General features: G+C 37.3%; 1 long non-coding RNA gene across 2 annotated transcripts; it reads right to left on the bottom strand.

Moving 5' to 3' along the window:
• On the bottom strand, positions 2,276 to 10,862 carry LOC110269657. 2 transcript variants are annotated; one of them, XR_002358418.1, is made up of 3 exons: positions 10,774 to 10,862; positions 4,379 to 4,432; positions 2,276 to 2,312 (listed from the first exon to the last, which is right to left on the bottom strand). It is a non-coding gene; the product is annotated as an uncharacterized LOC110269657 (long non-coding RNA). The 2 variants fall into 2 exon arrangements; XR_002358419.1 differs by lacking the exon at positions 2,276 to 2,312 and adding an exon at positions 4,095 to 4,302.

The raw sequence follows: 14,433 nt of genomic DNA, 5'->3' as shown, positions 1-14,433 counted from the left end.
ATTTGAAAATGATTTCTGATATTGGAATTAGTTTGAGTTATTGGAAATGATTGAAAAGAGGTTGAAAATGGTTCAGTTGGGACCCGAAAAGGGTGGCAAAGTCCGAGTTTTAGGGGAGATGCTGCCGAAATTTTATTATAAAACTTAAGTCGTTGTTTGAAATATTTAGAAAAATGTTGGACTTGAGAAATTGTATTATTTGGCTTTTGATTTATTAAGAAAAGATTTACGTTTGGGTTTGATTTATTAAGAAAAACTTTATATTTTGAATGTGATTTATTAAGAAAAGATCATGTATTGAGTTTTGACTTATTAAGAAAGACTTTATGTTTTGAGTTTGATTAAAGAACTACATTTTAAGGAATTATGATTCAAGGAGTTTATTAATTTTAAAGAACGAGTTTGATTGTCGTCCTCCCTAAAGTCTTGAGACCCTGCCATGAGATTTACTTAATAAATGATTCTTTTAGTCTTTTGAAAGAGGTTTAAATCTGAAATGGTTTTAAAGTTGGTTTGAAAAAATCATGGTTAAGTAAGAACTGGTTTTTGTATGAAAGAAGAACTTGTTGTTAGTAAAGTGGTTTTGGAGGTTTGGAAAAGGTTATAAAGAGAGATAATTAATGGGATCTCTGCCATAGGAGAGCAGAGAACAAAGATTGAATGAATATATTAAGTAAAGGAATCCCTGCCATGGGAGAGCAGAAAACAAAGATTAAATGAATATATTAAGTAAAGGAATGTCTGCCACAGGAGAGCAGATGCGACTTTGTTTGGGCCTTAGTGCCAAATGTATAGTGAGGACGCCCACACATTGAGAACTATTTTTTAGATGTAAGCACATTGAAAGTCACAATGTATGCGGCCTAGCCGTAAGACTTTTATAAGCACACTGTATGCATCTGGAAAGCCATATCTGGGACTAGTGCCCGGGTAATGTCGGAAATGGGTAGGCAACCGACATATGAGCTCATGGCCTACGTTAGGAATAGACATGCATCATGTTGTTTGCACATTTACATTTGATTGTGTCTGCTTATCTAGTTTCTCTGTGATTGTGCTATTTGTCTTATTGCAATTTGTTTGTGTGTTGATCTGTTTCTTGTGTTATTAGTTGGTGTATTGAGGTGACTAAGATCCGAGGTTGTGATTGAGAATTGTTTTAAGTTTGGAAATTTATAGAAGGAAATTAGTTATATAAAGTAAAAGTAAAAAGTATTTTCAAAGGTTTAACAAAATAGTTTTACTGAGTAAGTTAATTATTTGCATTAAATTCATTACTTTTACGGCATTCCCATTCCTTACTGAGAACGTGTGGTTTGTTCTCACCCCAAATCTTCCACCATTTTAGTGACACAGGTTCGAAGACTCAGTATGAGGCCGCAGACGAATAGTTGGAAATTGTTTAAAAGTTAAGTTGCTTTCATAGAGTTCCCTCGCCTTGATTGATTAGGATTTTATTTTACCCAGAGGGATAAGAATTGTATCTGAGTTTTATTTGAATTCTTTTGTATAATATTTATTATTATTAATAATTATGTGATTATTATTACTTGATGATTTTTTATTTATGATTTTAAAAACAAAAACAAAATTTTTCGGCATTTTCTATAAAACTGAGATACAATATCGAACTAAAGGCTCAATATTAAATAGTAAATAAAGAAAATAGGTTAGTAACTCCTTACTTTTGGTACGATCATGACGTGCTAAAAGTTAGGGTGTTACACATTGGTGTGCCACGCCCAACCACGGCATGTACACGTCGGGCCAATGTCCAGGGGATTCCACAAAAAGCCCCATTGAAGGTGTGTAGCCTCCCTCACACACTAGCCTAGTGTAACACCCTACTACATATAATTTTACGCTTAAGTTGTAGAACAGATGTAGTATGGTGTTACGGACTTCTGAACAGTAAAATATATACATAATAGTGGAAAAGAGAATATACTAGGAACCTTGAAAAATGGGTAAAATAAAATTGCAAAATAAAAAGCGCAACGCTCAAGGATGCGTGCTAAGAAACCTAGGAAATGATAAAGATAATCAAGAGAGTAAAGGAAAGCCAAGGAAATAGCATAACTAGCTCCTGACTCAGCCTGCGAAGCCAAGGCTGGCCAGAGAATATATATATATACTCAAAATAAGGTCATAGCTCTCTCTTAACCTCTAGGAGGAACAAAATAAACAAGTTTCTTGGAGAGCAAGCTAAGTACATTGGTACATATATATATACAATCATAAAGCCCAAAATAACCCAGGGACTACTCCGCTTCAAGATCCAAATGCCTAGCGAGGAGCCTCTCGACCTACATCTGAAAACAACAACACAGTATGGGATGAGAACCGAAGGTTCTCAGCATAGTAGAGGTGCCACGCGTATAATGAATAAGGTCCTGGGAATGCCAGAGGCAATCCTAGAACTCCGTCGAACAATTGTAAAACTTAATTACTAAACAGAAGCTATAAATAAGGGTAGGTAATCTAGACCTTCCTAAACTTAATTTTAAACCTAACACAACACCGAACCATTTCACCCTTCCTCCGTTCCTCCGTCATCCATAATTCAGTAGAAACAAGCAACCAAACAAGTTCACGCACAAGTAATAAGAAGATAGTGCAAGTAGCAAGTATAACAGGTAACAGGAGGTATATAATCAATTAGGCAAACCCAAGAAATGCATAGCAATCAAAACACACAAATGCATATGATTCATGCCTATCCTATGGCTGATGAGGCTCATCTGTCGATTATCCAGCCAACTCGACAAGTCCGAAAACCTTAGACTGTCTCCCGTCGTGCATCCCCAAGAGTCTATGCATAGATTTCACATTCATTCATCATATATTCACTCAATGGGGGCTATCCATACCTGGGAATTTATACGTGTCCGGTCACCCATACGACGTAGGGTCAACAGAGTATTGAGATTCAACCTGGAACACATGGTGGCAAGCCACGGTTCTTGCGCAGGGAAACTCGTATCTCAGATATCATCATTCATAAGCCATTTTATTTTTCATAATCAATATATAATCATTTATCAAGACATGCCATTAAACTTCATTTAACATTCTCATCTTCTTTATAAAACCCATTATTTTACCTCTTACTTCACCACCAAGTTAGCTTATTTCCCTAGCTTCAACTAGCTACTAGACTTAGTACTATACCTTAAGTCTAGAAGGGAGAAAATGGAGGTTTAGAAGTGAAAATCTGATTTAAAATGTCAAAATCCAGTTTTGCAGCAAACAGAGGCCACGCATACGCGTGGGTCACGCGCACGCGTGGAGTGAACAGCAAGTTATACGTACGCGTGATCATGCGCATTAGCTTCTCACACGCACACATGACTTCTCGTTCATGCGTCGTTAAAATGCCATGCCACGCACACACGTACACGTTTTCCCAAAATTGGCAGAATGCCCAGAAAGCTGCTACAAACCAGATTTTGTTACCCTGAAAGCACAATTTTTATACCAAACTTTCGTCGTCCATAACTTTCTCTACAAAATTCCATTTTTCACAAAATTGATATCGTTCAAAAGCTTATATAACCATCTTTCATTTGAAACAAACCACAATTCTATCCAAAATTTGAGTAAGTTATGGATTTCCAAAGTTCACCAAAATTCACTTTTTAGTTTTTACCAATTTATAACCAAACCCCATTTTCACCAATTTATGTTCCTTACCATCAAAACCTGCACCTCCATCATATATCAAGTTCCATGTTATTAATCCTATCCACTAACACATTAATATCCACACCAAATCATCAAACCCATACATTATTCAAAGAATCCTCCCTTTCCAACCATAACTTTCATATTAAAATTCATTAGTCTATTACCTTCACTCATTAATACCAAATCATAATTCACCTTCACTAATTAAACAAGTCATAACCAGCAAGTTCTTTTAACTCATATCAGCATCATCATCAACCCAACATTAATAAATTACAATCACACAAATTCAACACTCATGCTCATAAATTCCAATATAAGTACAACCATGAATTTATCCAACATCTTCACAAAGCTAATCATTTAATGCATTTAACCATTTCAACTTAACCTGTGGTTTTCTAGCCTAAGTTTTCACAACACCTTAAATGTTAAACGCGCGAAACCTAAAGCATACCTTGGCCGATCACTTTATTCAATCCAAAGCAGCCTCACAAGCAAGAACAGAGCCCCCCAAGCTCAAAGAAACAAGCCAAAAACCAAGCCTCAATCACCAATAAGCTTCCAAACACTCACTTTTTACTTCCAATGCATATATATGGACTTAATTCTCACCTAATACACATATATGTTCCAAATCATATTTTACCTAATGAAATTAAAATTAAATTAAAGTTTAGGGAAACCTTACCACTCCCACACGCGTAGCAACTCAAACCAGTAAGCTCCGCAAGCTAAATCGAACCTAGAACATCAAAATTGGCAAAATCTCACTATAGGGTTTCAATTTCAAGAATAGAAAAGGGATAAAGATTCTGGAACAAAAATGGAGCTTACCAGTAAAATTGATTTGATAAAAATGTAGAGCTCGACGTGCTGAACGCGTGGCCGCGAACGGTGCGGCGATCGGAGCTCAAACGAGGAAGTTATGGTGGATAGAAGGTGTGATGAGGGTTAGGGAAGCTTTCTCTTCTCCCCCAATCTATTTGGTATCGCTGACGCCAAATGAGGGAGAAGAAGCTGCTGCTTCTTTTAAGTTATGGGTCTGGTTTGGGCCTCAGTTCAACCGGTTCGGACCTTTCGGTCCAATTTTGGGCCAAATTTTTTGAAATTGGTATCAAAATTCTCATTTTAAATAGCTCTATCCTATTTTGATATTAATTTTGTATTTTTAATTTTTCTATTTAAAATTTGATTTATTGACTAATTATTTACCGATTTTAGCAGGGTTTACATCCTACCCACCTAATTAGGAATTTTGTCCTCAAAATTCAGAGTGAGTTACCTGAAAAGAGGTGTGGGTAGTCCTTCCGCATCTCTGACTCAAGCTCCCAGGTATGTTCTTCAATACCAGCCCGACTCCAAGCTACTTTCACCAAAGAAACCTCTTTCCTGTGTAAATGCTTGATGCTGGTATCATTAATTCTAATCGGAGTTACTAGAAGCGTCAGATCTTCTCTTACTTGAACTGATTCTGGCTCTAGGACATGACTAGGATCAAAAGTGTATTTACGAAGCTGCGATACATGAAACACATCATGCAGGTTCGAAAGACGTGGTGGTAAAGCGATCCTATACGCCATTGGTCCAATTCTCTTCAGGATTTCAAACGGCTCAATGTAACGGGGGTTTAGCTTCTTAGTTTTGATGGATCTCCCTATACCAGTGGTCGGAGTAACCTACAAGAAGACGTGTTCTCCTTCCACAAACTCTAAAGGCTTCCGCCTTTGGTCAGCATAGCTTTTCTGACGGCTTTGAGCCACAAGCATTCGACTACGGATTTTCTTTATTTGCTCAGTGGTTTCACTTATCATTTCAGGACCTATCAGACTCTTTTTTCCTACTTCATACCAATATAACAGAGATTAACATTTCCTTCCATACAAAGCCTCATATAGAGCCATTCCAATACTCGTATGATAGCTGTTGTTATAAGCAAATTCCACCAGAGGCATATATCGATCCCAGCTCGCCGGCTAGTCCAAAACACAAGCTCGTAACATGTCTTCCAAGGTTTGGATTGTTCTTTCTGATTGGCCATCCGTCTGAGGATGATATATAGTACTTAAGCTTAATTGAGTGCCAAAAGCCCGCTGAAAAGCTCCCCAGAACCGCAAAGTGAAGCGAGGATCTCTGCCAGATACAATGGTGGAAGGTACGCCATGTAACCTCACAATCTCCTTTATGTATAGCCGCGCCAACTCCTCCATAGTGCAACTTATCCGAATAAGCAGAAAATGAGCTAACTTGGTCAGTCGGTCTACAACCACCCAAATATCATCACAACCTGTCCGAGTACTCGGTAAACCCAACACAAAATCTATAGCAATGCTTTCCCATTTCCACTATGGAATCTCCAAAGGTTGAAGGGTTCCTGCTGGTCTTTGGTGTTCAATTTTGACTTTCTGACAAGTTAGGCATTTGGAAACATGTAAGCCACATAATTTTTCATTCCTGGCCACCAGAACATCATCTTTAAGTCTTGGTACATCTTGGTGCTTCCCGGATGAATGGAGAACCCGCTCTTGTGAGCTTCTTCCAATATGCTCTGTCGCAAATCCCCAACATCTAGAACAATTATCCGACCTTTGAACCTCCATAACCCATCTTTATCTTCTGACACTCTACATTGCTTGCCTTTCTCAATCGCCGGCAAAATCTTATACAATTCTTGGTCATTCTGATGAGCCTTTAGTAGTTCAGCCTTGAAGTCGCTTGAAATCTGTAACTGGCTTAGGCATAAAGTCCCAAACTCTTCTCTGATTCCCAGTTTCAATCCTTGGAAGGCTTTTAGCAACTCTTCCTCTCTTAGCACCATCCAAGCAGCACATATGGATTTCCTACTCAGGGCATCTGCCACCACATTCGCCTTTCCCGGATGGTAGTTCAGCTCGAAGTCATAATCCTTTAAGAGTTCCATCCACCTCCTCTGATGCATATTCAACTCTTTCTGTTCAAATAGGTACTTCAAGCTCTTATGGTCTGAGTAGACTTGGAATTTCACACCATAGAGATAATGCCTCCAAATTGTTAAAGCAAAGACAACGGTAGCAAGCTCCAAATCATGAGTTGGATAGTTTCTTTCATGTGGCCTTAACTGACGTGAGGCATAAGCTACAACTTTGTGATGCTGCATTAACACGCATCTTAAACCCTTCAAGGATGCATCACAATATAACTCGAATGGTTCTCTTGGCTCAGGCAACACTAATACGGGGCTGTAGTCAATCTCTGCTTTAAGGCAAGGAAACTCTCCTCGCACTCAAAAGTCCACAAAAAAGGAACATCCTTCCTAGTCAGCTTGGTCAAAGGGAAAGCGAGCTGTGAAAACCCTTTAATGAACCTTTGATAATAACCCGATAAGCCTAAGAAACTCCTGATCTCCGTCACTTAAGTCGGTCGCTCCCAATTCATCACCGCCTCAACCTTAGCAGGATCCACTGCTATTCCTTGCTTACTCACCACATGACCAAGAAATTTCACTTCAGACTTCCAAAACTCACACTTGGATAGCTTGGCATACAACTTCCTATCCTTCAGGATTTGAAGCACTGTTCGCAAGTGTTCTGCATGCTCATCCTCTGTCTTAGAATAGATAAGAATGTCGTCAATAAAGACAACAACAAACTTATCCAAATATGGATGGAAAATCCTGTTCATGTAATCCATGAATATCGCCGGAACATTAGTTAGTCCGAAGGACATCACTATGTATTCATAGTGGCCATAGCGCGTTCTGAAGGCAGTTTTAGGAATATCCTCATCTTTGACCCTTATCTGGTGGTATCCAGATCATAGATCAATCTTAGAGAATACACCAGCTCCCTGTAATTGGTCCATCAGGTCATCAATCCTTGGCAACGGGTATTTATTCTTCACAGTAATCTTATTCAGCTGCCTATAGTCAACACATAAGCTCATACTCCCATCTTTCTTCTTCACCAGTAATACTGGTATGCCCCACGGAGAAACACTCGGTCGGATAAAGTTCTTTCCCAATAGATCCTCCAGTAGAGACTTCAATTCGCCCATTTCTAGAGGTGACATCCTATAAGGAGCACTCGAGATTGGTCCGGCTCCAGGTACTAACTCAATGGCAAACTCAACTTCTCGGTTAGGTGGAAATTCCTCAATATCATCAGAAAATACCTCTGGAAACTCACACACAATCGGGATTTGTTCCAAGCTTTGAACATCACCTGAAACACCTGCAGCTAGCAACAATATTCCCTGTCATTCGGCCCCAGAACAGTTCACTGTCATGGAATTCAGGTAGTAGTTATTTATCACAACCGGCCTTTCTGTGTCTTCAGGTATGAAACACACTGTTTTTGCAGAGCAATCCAGTAGAACATGGTTCTTGGATAACCAGTCCAATCCCAGAATGAAATCAAGACCAGTCATCGGCAAACAAATTAAGTTATGCACGAAGTCACGATGTTGTATTCGAAAGGGAACTTGAGGGCACCCTAACCTAGTCACCATAGCCTCGTGGGTGGCATTAGACACCTTTAAATCAAACCCCAAGACCACTATTTTCAATCCTAACTCATCAGCTTTCTCAAATGCAATAAATGAATGTGTAGCTCCAGAATCAAACAAAGCATTCAAAGTTTTACCAGCCATCTCACAGTTACCTCTGATCAGTGTCTCTGACCCCTCAGCGCCTACTGAAGAAGTAGTGTACACTCTCCCTGGCTGTTGCACTCTACCTGTCTCATACCTCTTCTTCTCTGGGCAACTGTTAGCCAAGTGTCTAGGCTGCCCACAGGAATAACAGACTCCAGTCCCAAACTCCAGGGACTACTCCGCTTCAAGATCCAGACGCCTAGAAAGGAGCCTCTCGACGTGCATCTGAAAACAACAACACAGTATGGGATGAGAACCAAAGGTTCTCAGCATGGTAAAGGTGCCACGCGTATAATAAATAAGGTCCTGGGAATGCCAGAGGCAATCCTAGAACTCCGTCGTATAATTGTAAAACTTAATTACTAAACAGAAGCCATAAATAGGGGTAGGTAATCTAGACCTTCCTAAACTTACTTAATTTCAAACCTAACACAACACCGAACCATTTCACCCTTCCTCTGTCGTCCATAATTCAGCAGAAACAAGCAACCAAACAAGTTCACGCACAAGTAATAAGCAGATAGTGCAAGTAGCAAGTATAACAGGTAACAGGAGGTATATATTCAATTAGGCAAACCCAAGAAATGCATAGCAATCAAAGCACACAAATGCATATGATGCATGCCTGTTCTATGGCTGATGAGGCTCATCTGTCGGTTATCCAGCCAACCCGACAAGTCCGAAAACCTTAGACTGTCCCTCGTCGCACATCCCCAAGAATCTATGCATAGATTTCACATTCATTCATCATATATTCACTCAATGGGGCTATCCATACCCGGGAATTTATACGTGCCCGGTCACCCTTACGCGTAGGCTCAATAGAGTATTGAGATTCAACCTAGAACACGTGGTGGCAAGCCACGGTTCTTACTCAGGAAAACTCGTATCTCAGATATCATCATTCATAAGCAATTTCATTTTTCATAACCAATATATAATCATTTATCAAGCCATGGCATTAAACTTCATTTAACATTCTCATCTTCTTTATAAAACCCATTATTTTACCTCTTACTTCACCCCCAAGTTAGCTTATTTTCCTAGCTTCAACTAGCTATTGGACTTAGTAGTATACCTTACGTCTAGAAGGGAGAAAATGGAGGTTTAGAAGTGAAAAGCTAATTTAAAATGTCAAAATCCAGTTTCGCAGCAAACAGGGGCCACGCGTACACGTGGGTCACGCGCACGCGTGGAGCGAACAGCAAGTCATGCGTACGCGTGATCATGCGCATTAGCTTCTCACGCACACGCATGGCTTTTCGCGCATGAGTCGTTAAAATGCCACGCCACGTGTACACCATGCGTATGCGTGGGCCACGCGTATGCGTGGATGGACGTTTTCCCAAAATTGGCAGAATGCCCAGAAAGCTGCTACAAACCAGATTTTGTTACCCTGAAAACACAGTTTTTATACCAAATTTCTGTCATCCATAACTTTCTCTACAAAATTCCATTTTTCACAAAGTTGATATCGTTCAAAAGCTTATACAACCATCTTTCATTTGAAACAAACCACAATTCCATCCAAAATTTGAGGAGTAAGTTATGGACTTCCAAAGTTCACCAAATTTCACTTTTTACCAATTTATAACTAAACTCCATTTTCACCAATTCATGTTCCTTACCATCAAAACCTGCACCTCCATCATATATCAAGTTCCATGTTATTAATCCTATCCACTAACACATTAATATCCACACCAAATCATCAAACCCATACATTATTCAAAGAATCCTCCCTTTCTAACCATAACTTTCATATTAAAATTCATTAGTCCATTACCTTCGCTCATTAATACCAAATCATAATTCACCTTCACTAATTAAATAAGCCATAACCAGCAAGTTCATTTAACTCATCAACATCATCATCAACCCAACATTAATAAATTACAATCACACATATTCAACACTCATAATCATAAATTCCAATACAAGTACAACCATGAATTTATCCAACATCTTCACAAAGCTAATCATTTAATGCATTTAACCATTTCAACTTAACCTATGGTTTTCTAGCCTAAGTTTTCACAACACCTTAAATGTTAAACGCGCGAAACCTAAACCATACCTTGGACGATCACTTTATTCAATCCAAGGCAGCCTCACAAGCAAGAACACAGCCCCCCAAGCTCAAAGAAACCAACCACAAACCAAGCCTCAATCACCAATAAGCCTCCAAGCACTCACTTTTTACTTCCAATGCATATATATGGACTTAATTCTCACTTAATACACATATATGTTCCAAATCAGATTTTACCTAATGAAATTAAAATTAAATTAAAGTTTAGGAAAACCTTACCGCTCCCACATGCGTAGCAACTCAAACCAGTAAGCTCCACAAGCTAAATCAAACCTAGAACATCAAAATTGGCAAAATCTCACTATGGGATTTCAATTTCAAGAATAGAAAGGGGATAAAGATTCTGGAACGAAAATAGAGCTTACCAGTGAAATTGATCCGATAGAAATGTAGAGCTCGACGCGCTGGACGTGTGGCCGCGAACGGTGCGGCGATCGGACCTCAAACGAGGAAGTTATGGAGGATAGAAGGTGTGATGAGGGTTAGGGAAGCTTTCTCTTCTCCCCAAATCTGTTTGGTGTCACTGAAGCCAAATGAGGGAGAAGAAGTTACTGCTCCTTTTAAGTTATGGGTCCGGTTGGATCCACGGGTCCGGTTTGGGCCCCAGTTCAACCGGTTCGGCCCTTCCAGTCCAATTTTGGGCCAAATTTTTCGAAATTGGTATCAAAATTCTCGTTTTGAAGAGCTCTATCCTATTTTGATATTAGTTTTGTATTTTTAATTTTTCTATTTAAAATTTGATTTATTAACTAATTATTTACCGATTTTAGCGGGGTTTACACCTAGCACCAATGAGCCTCAATCGAAGGCGTGCCACGCCCAAGTCACCCATGCATTGGTGTGCCACGCCCAAATATTGGCATGTGCATGCTGGGACAAACTCCAGGAGGCCAAGATTGATCAATTCTCGAGGGTGTACCATGCCCATAAATGCCCTCTACACGCTAAGCAAATGAGCACTCCCAAGGGACACCAAGGAGCTTGGCGTGCCATGCCCTTTACACGCCCATGGTACCTTATTCTGGGCCAACTTCCAGTGATCTAGAAAGAATCTTGGCATGCCACTACACTCCCATGAAGTGTTACACCAATTCACTCAAGCCCAAGATCAAGTTGTAATCCCATGATTTCAACAAGGAAACACACCAAGCTTTAACTGTCAAGATTAAAGAGAAGATCATCCTTAATTAAGATTAATTAAGAAATGATTTGATGAGATTTGATTTGGTTTTGTTTTGAATTTGAGTAGGTTTAGGTTAGAGTATAAATAAGTCCAAAGAGTTTTTCGAAAGGCACATTTTCTTATCTGCATTATTTAAAATCCTTATTTTTGTTCTGCACTATGAGTCACTAATCTTCTCTGTTAAGGTTAGCTGCTCTATTGATTTTGATGGACTAATGTTATTACTTTTTTACTTTTGATTAATTCATTGATGTTTTTCTCAAGAAGTAAATTTTCGTTCTTTATCGCAAGGGTTTGAATGTATTGAAAAATAATTCCAACTTGATTAAATTTTGTTATCACCTTGGAAAAGTTGGTTACTAGAATTGAGTTTGAAACTTCTTCTTACAATTCTGTAAGCTTCTAAAACTAGTTCTGATAAGTGGCATAAAATCAACTAGGATTAATCTTTAAGAATTGTGTGACTTTGAATCAGAAATTGTGTTTAACCTCTTATGATAATTAATTGATTAAGGAATTGATAGTTGTTAGGTTAAGAGAAATTGAATTTCCAAGGGATTGAAATTTTATTAATTACAGTTTGCCATAGATACATCTTTGCATGATCAAGGTAGATAGTAAGAAGCATTTTTCTTGAAGTCTAAACATCTCAAAGTCTTAACGTTTTTAATCATTCTACTTTCTCTTATCATTATTGCCTGCTTTCTTTTAAATTTTCTATTTTGATACTGAATACCTCTTAAACCAAATTTTCAATCTGTCTAATTAGAATAATCAATTAACCATTGCTTGCTCAATCCATTAATCCTCGTGGAAACGATATCCATTCACCGTGGTATTACTTGATACTATTTGGTGCACTTGTTGAGTTTTGAAAATTATCCATCAACCCATGCGTGGAGGCGCGTCTAGCAGTCAATGGCAGGACTTTGTTGGTTGTACTCGAAATGAAGTGAAGAATCAAAGGTGTGGTTGGTTATGCTAAAGGACGTCAAAAAAAGGGCCGAAAAAGGTAAACAAGACACTGCTATTTCAATAATGAAAATGAAGTTGAAGGCAAATGGTTGGAGCACTTTAGATGGTGCATGAGAGCGTGTGCAGAGGCGGATGGCAGTGGTTTTAGGGTAGTTCAACTTAGATACTCATGGAAGAGATGATAAGATCATTGGTGTCAGACGAAAATGAGAAAACTGACTCAAAATGTAATTGAAAGTAATATTGCTATTAGAGGTGAACAGGAAGCTTATGGCAGCACGTGGAGGCGGCCAGGCGGTAGATGACAGTGATTTTTGGTTTGTTAAACTCAGAAAGATGAGATAGAGAGGATTGACTAATCAGTGATGTGAGAGAATATCAATACATAGACAAAAGAAAGAAGAAAATGCACAATGGAGAAGAATACTTGGAAAGAAAATATAACACATAGTTGTCTCACTAGAAACAAAATAAGCTATCATCCTCAAAGAGAAAACTATAGCTCTGATACCAAGTTAGAATTCAAGAAAGAAGATTAAGAAAATGATATACATATTAAATTATGTGTATTACAAAATATAAACCTAGTTATTTATAAAAATATCATACCATTATTATAACTATTATCTAACTACTATCAACTACTCCCAACTAATTTTCATTACTCTAATACTAATCTTTGATTGAAATCAAAATGAGAAGAAAATCGTACTCTCCAATCCACGTTACATATTATATGCACATGTTCATGAAAATTTATATGTTGGAGGCTTAATCCCAATAATATGCTATATACAAATTAAATATTAATTTTAGTAGTTTAAAACAAATAATTCTTAAGTCTATATAGTGTTCTGGAATAATGGAATTATAGATTTATTTTTCAGGTCAATACCTTATAAGTTTATCATTTCACAAATAGAGTAATTTAAAGTAAATTGCAAATAGTACTAGTATTATTAGAATGACTAAGTTCAACCAAGTTTTTTAAAATTAAGGGTGTCATTTTTTTTATCAAAAATATTATTTGTTCAATAAAATCAGCTACTAAAATCAGTCACTATATATTTATATATAAATACATATCTGACAATGTGTATTTTATATTTTAATGTGTATTCTTATCTTCTCTTATTTCTAGTATGTTGTTTTTGTTTTTCTTTTTTTTCTTCCTTCTTATGTTCTCTTCTTCTAAGCATATATCTTCTTCTTCTCTTCTCTTTTCATATTTTCTTTTCTTTTATTCATCTCTTGTTAATTTTCTTCTTTTTTTTTTACTATCTCTAATTTCTAAATTCTCTTCTTCTTTTCAAATATTCATTTTTCTTCAATACTTTTTGTTCTATTTAAATATTTTATTAATAGAAAATTTCATTTAAACAAATTTTGTGTCTATCATCATAAAATTTATTTGTTTTAATTTTTTGTGTGTTTCTTTTAATATGTGATTGTTTTTGTTTACATTTAAAAAGGGGCCATTTACTTAATTAAAATATTTGGAGATTAAAATTAGTAGGATACAACTTTTACAAACTGTAGACGCATTTGTAACATTTATATTATTATGAAAATCACGACAGTGAATTAGAGTATTAACATAAATTGTTACACCCTATAGCAATTTATGTTGAAATGCGTGTGAGAGGAAATCGCTATATTCTGTAGCAGTTTCTAAAGGAGTAAAACAATGAAAAAATCGCTATATCCTATAGCAGTTTCTTTACAAATGGCTAGCTTAGGAATCCATGTGACCCTGTAGTAGTTTCTTCATAAAAGAAATGCCTATACAGATTGAATGTTTGAAACTATTACTATAATATAACAATATTATTATATGTATATATAACTTGGATATACAACTTTTAAC

The sequence above is a fragment of the Arachis ipaensis genome, chromosome B03 (assembly GCF_000816755.2).
Source record: "Arachis ipaensis cultivar K30076 chromosome B03, Araip1.1, whole genome shotgun sequence".
Taxonomy (NCBI): domain Eukaryota; kingdom Viridiplantae; phylum Streptophyta; class Magnoliopsida; order Fabales; family Fabaceae; genus Arachis; species Arachis ipaensis.
Note: the sequence above shows the minus strand (reverse complement) of the source record. Positions and strands in the feature narration are given on the sequence as shown.